Source organism: Rhipicephalus sanguineus, chromosome 3 (genome assembly GCF_013339695.2).
Source record: "Rhipicephalus sanguineus isolate Rsan-2018 chromosome 3, BIME_Rsan_1.4, whole genome shotgun sequence".
Taxonomy (NCBI): Eukaryota; Metazoa; Arthropoda; class Arachnida; order Ixodida; family Ixodidae; genus Rhipicephalus; species Rhipicephalus sanguineus.
In genome coordinates, this window is record NC_051178.1 from 16,072,246 (window position 1) to 16,080,842 (window position 8,597).

Genomic DNA, 8,597 nt, shown 5'->3' on the forward strand with positions numbered 1-8,597 from the left:
CCCGAGCGGTGCACTCTTCCAACTAACACCGGCAGATCAAGAGGGTTTTGTTCCTCATTAACCAAATCTTAGTTTTCTCCATATTCACGACCGCTCTAGATGCGTGGCAGAACTGCTTAGTCTTCCTGAACACTAATTTTGTCAGTATAAAAATACGCTATGTCGTCATTTTAGCATTAACACATTTAAGCTTAAACAATATTTAAACATCACCATTCGTTCAAACATACTGACCATGCAAATACTATAGGTAGCGGGAGAACTGCCCCTATGGGTATTAGTAGGGTGGTTGTACTGCACGAGATATGCCACCAAGCTACTATCCCTCGACCTTGGTAGCGTGTTTTGCGTACTTTTGCAGTTCTTAATGCGTATGATGACATCAGCTTTATGGGGCGTTCATTCTTAACTCGATAAGAGTATCAAGATGCCTTTCCTACGTTGAGGAATTACAGGAATGGAATTGAATTGCCCGGCCATTCCCGGAGTGCGAATGGGCTAAGTCTTTTCATTACGAGGAATTGAAAGGAATGGAATTGCGGCAAGTTCTAATTCCCCGGAATGGAATTGGAATGGAATGGAGGAGCCCATTCCGCAACACTAGTCGCCAAGGATCGCGAATTGGGACGAAATTCTCCCGTATGTCACATTTCGCAACAGCTCTTCAGGAAACCATCGGCTTTGCACCTTTCAGTGGTGTGTACGGCCGCGACGTCACTACGATGATCGACGTGATGCTGTAACCAACTCCGCCGGACACGACTACCCCGGATACAGACGTATTTCCTCAACGTGCCGAAGAAGGCCGGAGGCTTGCCCGTTTACGCATTTTATCGGGACAAAATGAAGATGCTTGTCGTACAACACCGAACACAGAGATGTAGCATAAGAGCTGGGCGACCTAGTGTGGCCTTGTACACCTATACGTCAAAGAGGGCGCTCAGAAAAATTGTTATGTCGGTACTTCGGACCCGTACAGAGTTCTTCATCAGACACCTCACATCACATCACTCCAGTAGGCCACGCCCCTCTGATGTTGTACACGTCTCCACGATGAAGCCGTACCATTCGCGCTGACTGCTAGTCACAAACTTTGTGGTGCGGAGCCTGCCTTCAGGAGTGAAGTAGAGGAGAGTAGAGCCTTGTATCCCTGACACACGCTGCCTTCAGGACCACTGTACATCTCCTTCTCGTTTCTTTTATCTCTTTGTGCTGTTCAACCGACACAAAAATTCTCGGCTAAGCTTTCACTGTTATTCGGAGCCGCGGCATTGAGACAATGCCTCCTTTTTTTGTGGGGAGAGAGTAATTCCACGCTCTTCTGGCGGCAGAAGAGGAGAACGAGGAAGATCGTGGCTGCTGTGGCTTAAAAGTAAACAGCCGTTCGCTCCGAAGTGAATGCTTGTCATTTCCTCTCGCGACAATGTGCAATGTATTTTTCCCGTTCCATTCGCCAGCCACCGCAGGTCAATATATAATTGTTGGGGTTTAACGTCCCAAAACCACGATATGATTATGACGGACGCCGCAGTGGCGGGTTCCAGAAATTTGGCCCACCCGGGGTTCTTTAACGTGCACATCAATCTAAGTACACGGGCCTCAAGCATTTTTGCCTCCATCGAAAATGCGGCCGCCTCGCCCGGGATTCCACCCCGCCACCTTCGGGTCAGCAGTCAAGCACCATAACAACTAGACCATCGTGGTAGGTCACCGCAGGTCAAGAATGCGAGAACTTACCTTGTCGCCAATTCACGCGCGGCGTAGCATGCTGCATAGTCCGCCGACTGGCCGGCTAGGGACGAGTGGAGCTAGCGGCGTTCTCCTCGTAGTGCCTGTTGAAAATAAAGTAGTGGGCTCAGAGAAAGCGCGATAGAAAGGAAAGGGAAGTGGGAGGATTCGGAGCTAGGCCTTGTGCAGTAAAGACGTCTACGACCATGAGTCCTCGCTCATTACATTGTTTGGTGCCGAAAGCCGGGAGGGGCCATTCGTGGACTACGATGACTTCGGCCGAGCGTCTTCGGAAGGTGCGTGGAACTCTCAGGGTCAGCGTCTCTCGGATTATTACGCTCCTGACAGAACTGCTGCAGAATCCCTATGCCGAAGCGCGCCGTGTCATGAAGCTCTTCAACTTTTTGAAGGGCAAAGAAGCTGAGCTCCGCCAGTTGGACAGGAAGAGCCTCGACGTTACTGAAGACGAGACAGTTGACAAGGAAATCGATGATTCTGCAGAATGCCATGAGAAGGTCCTGTATAGAATCGTTGATGGGCAGTATTTCTTTTCTGAACGCGAACAGGCTGTTCACCTGTGTGACACGTGCTATCTGCCTCTAGCTTACACCAGGCATGACAGCGAAAACTACAACCGAGCTGGTTTGTGTAGAATCGTCGATGACTGTGACAGCATCTCCGAAGGCATGGAAAGAGACATGACAAGTTTGGAAGGCTCAGAGTCCAAACACGAAAGCGGATTGTGTGCGAGTCCACGAAAAGATGAAAGTATTTCGATCGAAGTGGAAGGGAATGACACCGAATCGGTCACGACGACGTGCAGAAGCATGGAGCCACCGAGCGAGGATCCAACGATTGAGGTCTCTTTTGGCGGTGGGAAAGCGGCGACGACGTGCGTGAAAGATAAACTTCTTGAACAATCACTTGACTCCGTTAATTCTGCACAGCTGTTAGACTATTGGACAGACGTGTCCGAAGAAATTGAACATTTTGGCAGTATTTCGAAGTCCATTGTAGAACCAAGAGAAGAGGATCAACCGATGACTAATGTCAAAGGCAGCCCAGTGGTATATCAAACAAATGGCGGAGGCATTGCTGTGAAGGTCAAGGACGAAGATAAACCGGGTTCTGTCAGTGACCAACTGAGAAAGCGTGCAAATGAAGAACCTGTCGACAGCCTTCCCAGCAGCAACGATGGCTCCTTCGATCTCCTTGGCGGTGAAGCTAGCAGTCCTATCGTCGTTGGATGCGCAGCCTAGACGTCAGGAATTTTTTCCGCTCAACTTCGACGAACTGGACGAGGTTGTGACGAAACAAGGGGATGTTCGCCTATAAAAAGAAGTCAAAGCGCTGCTTCTGCCTCCGGAAGCGAAGTGCAGTGCCCGAAGCAAACTCGTCACCGCGTGAGCCAAGTGCGCAAGCACATCAACCGGCTTGTTCCCAGGGAGCAGAAGGAGAGCCAGGCACAGAAACTCGCCACTGATGTGATGCGCCTATCGGAAGGAAATGCGTCCATATCGTCTCTGAATTCGGGATGTCGCACAATTCGTGCCGCAGAAACAAAGATCGCCGCAGATCTCCGGGCTCTTCGTGGAGGACACAACGCTATTACGCTGCGGTAAAGCGTGGGCAGGAGAACCTGAATGTGGAGCACACCACCAGTGCCGTGTCAGGATGGAAACGGCAGAGACGGAAACGCACACATTTTCATGCCACATCGGCGCGCTACCTCCCGGACCAGGCTTCAACGCAGATTCGTGTTGGAGACGCGGGAACGGTGCAACAAGAAAACATATCATCCAGTGACATCGCTACATTCCGGGCGAGATGCAATGGACAGAGCTCGTTTCGTGCGTCTTGGACCTGACCACGTTCTGAAGCCCTGTACATGGGTTGTGCACGTTGTAAGAATATGTAACGTTCGTCCCGTCCCCCCGGAGGATGTTGAAAATAAAGAAGTGGGGCTTAGGGGAGGGAGGAAAAGGAAGTGGGAGGATTCGGAGCTTGCCCTTGTGCAGTAAGGACGACCACGGGTCCTCGTTCATTACAGCACCTAGGCCAACGGCCGTCTTCAGGGAGAAAAAGTGCCTAGGAGGGCGTTTAAGGGTCCACCAAGTGGCAGCGCTACAGTCGCTCCCTGGGTGGAATGATTGGGTGGCCACCCAAGTGTATGTTTGGGCACGAGCCTACATGAAGCCTTGGGTTTTAGGGACACTATTAACAATGGGAAGCTGAACACGTCCGCGATAGAAATTAGGGACGGTTAGAGTAGTGGTAGCAGAAAGCTAGAGAGAAAGGACAAAAATAAATAGTGGGAAAAATAAGGACATTCTGCCGTAAGGGGAAGAGAACTGGGCTGTGAATTCATGTTTTATTTTTTTTTTGTAAGCTTAAACACGTTGGTGGGCTAGTTGGTTTGCATCCATGAAGAGCGAGTAAGCGCGACAGACAAGGACGTAGAAGAAAACCGACAAGGTTTTCTTCTACTTCCTTGTCTGTCGCGCTCACTCACTCTTCTATAGTAAGATCGATTTAATCGAAGTAGACAAAGCCAACATCAACAAGTTTTTTTTTTTGTCGACTGGCACGCATGTCACCGCTCCGTTATAAAGGGGACGCTCACAGCATCCACCCGTCTATCCATCGCAGTGGCCACGGAAAAAATCAAGCCCGGCGACGCGCTTGCGGTGCTTGTTCGGCAAACTCTCCTATTCAACAACCGTGTTTGGACGTCTTGCACGAGTATTGCAGTCACGCTGTTCGGCGTTTCGGTCTCGGTTTAGCCGGTGAAATTGTTCAAATTTCGTCACTCCGAAAAATTGCTGGGCTGTACATATCGAATATTGTTGATCCGTTGTTTACTGTTTTTGTATTGCATGTATAGTGTATTTATTATGTGTTGTTAAGTTTGATCCTCTTAGACCGTGGTAGGACAACTTGTCCTGCACCGTAGCGACTCCGCAAGAGTGGTTTGTACGATATGCGGCGGTGAAGGTCATTTAGCAATCTCGTATACAGACCGAATGTGTAATTAGGCAGTTCATTATGCAGAGTGTCGTCGGGGGGATCGCGTCGTCGGGCCACCCTGCCGGACACCCCGGGACCCGGTCTCACTAGAAAGGGTACTAAGACTCCGCGCCAGGACAAAATATGGCTCATAGCACTTGAGGCACAGCCGCAAGTGCTATGCCGCAAGCATGAGCGAAACATAGCGGGCACGGGAGGCGAGGGCCGCCGACGCCTCACGCGAGTACACGAACGGGTAGCCAGGCCGACGTGCGACAAAACTAGATGTGGCGTTTTTTCCAGATAAACCTGGATCACGCGCGACTGGCCACAGGCAATCTGTTCGACCGAATATGTGAGGCGGACATTTTCCTAGTCGTGGTTTCTGACCCGTAGCAGGTACGTGTAAGGGTGACGAGTCTGCCACTGGGTTTTTAGCTCGGCAGAGTCCGGCATCGAGCCCAGGGCAATGGTACTGACCAGGCCAACTGCATTCGATGTGTGACCGTCATTTGTCACAAGCATGGCAGTGGAAGTGCACTGTAAAGCCGAAGACTATCAGTTCACCTTTTGTTTCTGCGTATGCTTCACCACATACTTTTATGGAACCGACATTAGCGGACATCGTGCGCGCGATTGTTTTTTCGAGGACTCCGAGTATTTGTGTTGTGGGAAGTTTCAATGCCAAGCACCCGATGGGAGGGTCCCTCTCCAAGTGACGATAGAGGAGTACGCCTAGTGGAATTTGCAGCTGCACATAGTTTGCTCGTGCTTGACGATCCTCAGTCAAAGCCAACGCATGAGACCAATTATCGACGTCATTAACTTATGCGTAAAAAATGCTGTACGCGTCGATATACGCGCAGTGTTTAGTACTCCTAAGGAGTTATCCAGGCAGCTATAAGAACTTCTCGCTAGAGAGGCAAGAACAAGGGTGCCAGGTTAAAGATCGCATGCGATACATCGCATGCTTGATTGTGCTGTTAACCCGGTTGCTCTAAAGTGCGGGAAGCAGCATGTCGGTCATTGAACGAACAGTAATGTTCTGCAGATCAGCGGTTCAATGGAATACTTTGCTAAAAGCTCCGCAAGTTTGGCTCCACGTGTGCATGTGTGCGAACTGCCCCAAATTTCGTTATGAGCGTTGAAGTCACCGCATATACTTACTTACTTACTTGAAGAATCCGAGGGTCACTAGTTGCATTGACCTATCGTTTGTATCAAGGAACACTACAAGGCTGTTCAGTTGGTGCACCGACTTGGAAACGCGAGGTAGTGATCACTATCCAATTCTAATATCAGCTCGTGATGCTCAGGCGTCACCGAAAAAAATACAGACGAGATCCGTTGACTGGGAAGCGTACACAGAAGCAGTAAATAGAGGAATCACAGCCGCAACCAGGAGCGCTGAGATCATTCCTACGATTCCCTACTGCCTCATAGAAAACACACGTACCACAAGCAAGCACTGTGATGTCCCATCCAATGATGAAGAATTTCAGAGACTAGTTGCGATACGAAGGCGAGCGGAACGAAAAGCGCTAAGGACTAAAAACATCGAATATCTCCGTGCTTGCCGGCGTGCCCAGAGACATATCCGTCGCTACATAACCAAGCTGAAGAGGCAGAGATGAAGGAACTGTTGTGCAACTCTGGACGTCCGAAAACCGTTAGCCAAAATCTGGCGTGTAATCAAAGGAATCCGCAGAGAACCCCAGCAACTTCACCCGTTCACAGCGCTCTCACTTCATGAACAAATGTCGCTCAAGGCTGTTGCCAACGGATATTGTAGACGTCTGTCTGGATGCGCAGGACTGCTGCCAAGGACCAACAGTCTTAACACTAATGTACCACGTTCGGCTGTACCAGCTTTGGATACTCCATTTTCCCTGGAGGAACTGAGGGTTGCTATCATTGATTGTAACAAACGTTCTTCTCCAGGGCATGACGGAATTACTTATAAAGCTATCGCACACTTATCCCAAAACTCTCTTCTTCGGCTGCTGGAATTATACAATGATTCTTGGATAAATGCAGAAGTTCCTGCTTAATGGAAGCTGGCAAAAATAATCCCAGTCATGAAACCAGGCAAACAGCCAACGAGCTATGTCTCTTTCAGACCTATAGCTCTTTTAAGTTGCATCGGAAAATTCATGGAGAAAATGGTACACAAAAGACCAACATGGCTACTTGAAAGCAGGAAAATGTACCCCCAAGAAATGAATGGATTTAGGCAACACCGGTCAGCTATTGACAATGTGATAGCCTTCATCTCATCAATTGAAGAAGAACTTACCCAGGGACACATACCAATTGCCATTTTTATGGATATCAAGGCAGCATTCGACTCTGTGGCCCACAGTGCAATACTTGAAGCCCTGGTTGCCGTCGGTCTTGGAGGAGGAGTATACGCATGGATTGCGAACCATTTGCAGGGGCGACAACTGTTCATGAGCACCGCTGAAGGCCATACTGCATACTACGCTATAAAGGAAGGTGTACCACAGGGCGCGGTGCTTAGCCCTTTATTGTTCAACCTTGTTCTTATTCACCTCAAGAAACAGTTACCACGTGGTGTCCTCATTACAATGTATGCAGACGGTATCTGCATATGGAGCGCATCACCTTCTCGCTGTGTCACTCATCGGAGGTTACAGAAAGCGCTGGCAAACACCTCCCTCTATTTGACACACAGAGGTCTGCACCTATCTCCGGAAAAGAGCGTCGTCATGGCCTTCTCTCGGAAGAGCATGAACAAGTACCCACTAATAGTCAGTGGACGCGCTCTTCCTTATGTGCGATGCCAAAGGTTTCTTGGCGTAATCATTGACAGAAGCCTGTCTTGGTCACCACAGGTGAACAAACTTTGTGCAAGGATCTCTGCATTCGCACAAGTACTCCGCTACATGGCAGGAGCACAATGGGGTAGCGGCTGCCACTCGATGATACTTCTACACAAAGCTTACGTCGACGGTATTTTGCGCTACAGTGTGCCAGTACTACAGCGAATATCATTGACCAGCAAAAAGAAACTTGATGCCGCACGCAACAACCCTCTACGGATATGCCTTGGCCTACCAAAAGGATCATCGTGCGTCGGAACGGTAGCGGAAGCAAGCTGCTTACCTCTTGACGTCCTCAGTAGGCAAGAAGTCTTACGCATTCATCTACGACACATCACCCAAAATGGAAAACACTTCCTTGGCCGCATTGCTAAAAGCTGCGCTAACTCAAGCTTTGGACAAGCAGTCCGAGAAATAACTGCCCCCATTCCTGTAATGATGCGAGAGCTCATGCCCTTGAATTTTCCACCTTGGACACTGTCATCTATGCAAATCTGTTCACACATCCCCGGTATCAACTCCAAAAAGAGTATGCCGCAAACTGAGGTTTTGCAACTCACCCTAGAATACATCGTCCAGTTCGGCTCACATCTTTACCGACGGGTCTTGCTCTTCCCATCGTTCGTCAAGTGGTTTATACATATCTTCAACGGACCAATGTTTCTCTTACCGTCTTGAACGACTAACAACAAGCACGTCAGCCGAACTGTACGCAATAAAGGAAGCCATTATTTACATCCAGCGGCAACCTCCTGGACGATGGGTCGTTTTAACGGATTCGAAAGCAGCCCTACAGAGCATGAGCAACATCAACGCCACTCGTCAACAACATCCGGTGACCCGAGACATTGGTTACATCCACCACATGGCCACTGTGTCTGGTCACACTGTCATGTTCCACTGGATTCCCGGACACTGCGGCATATACGGAAATGAAAAAGCGGATCTAGCTGCACGTAGATGTATATGGTTAAGGAAAATTAGGCGAACATACTTCACTAAATCAGATGCATCAGCAAT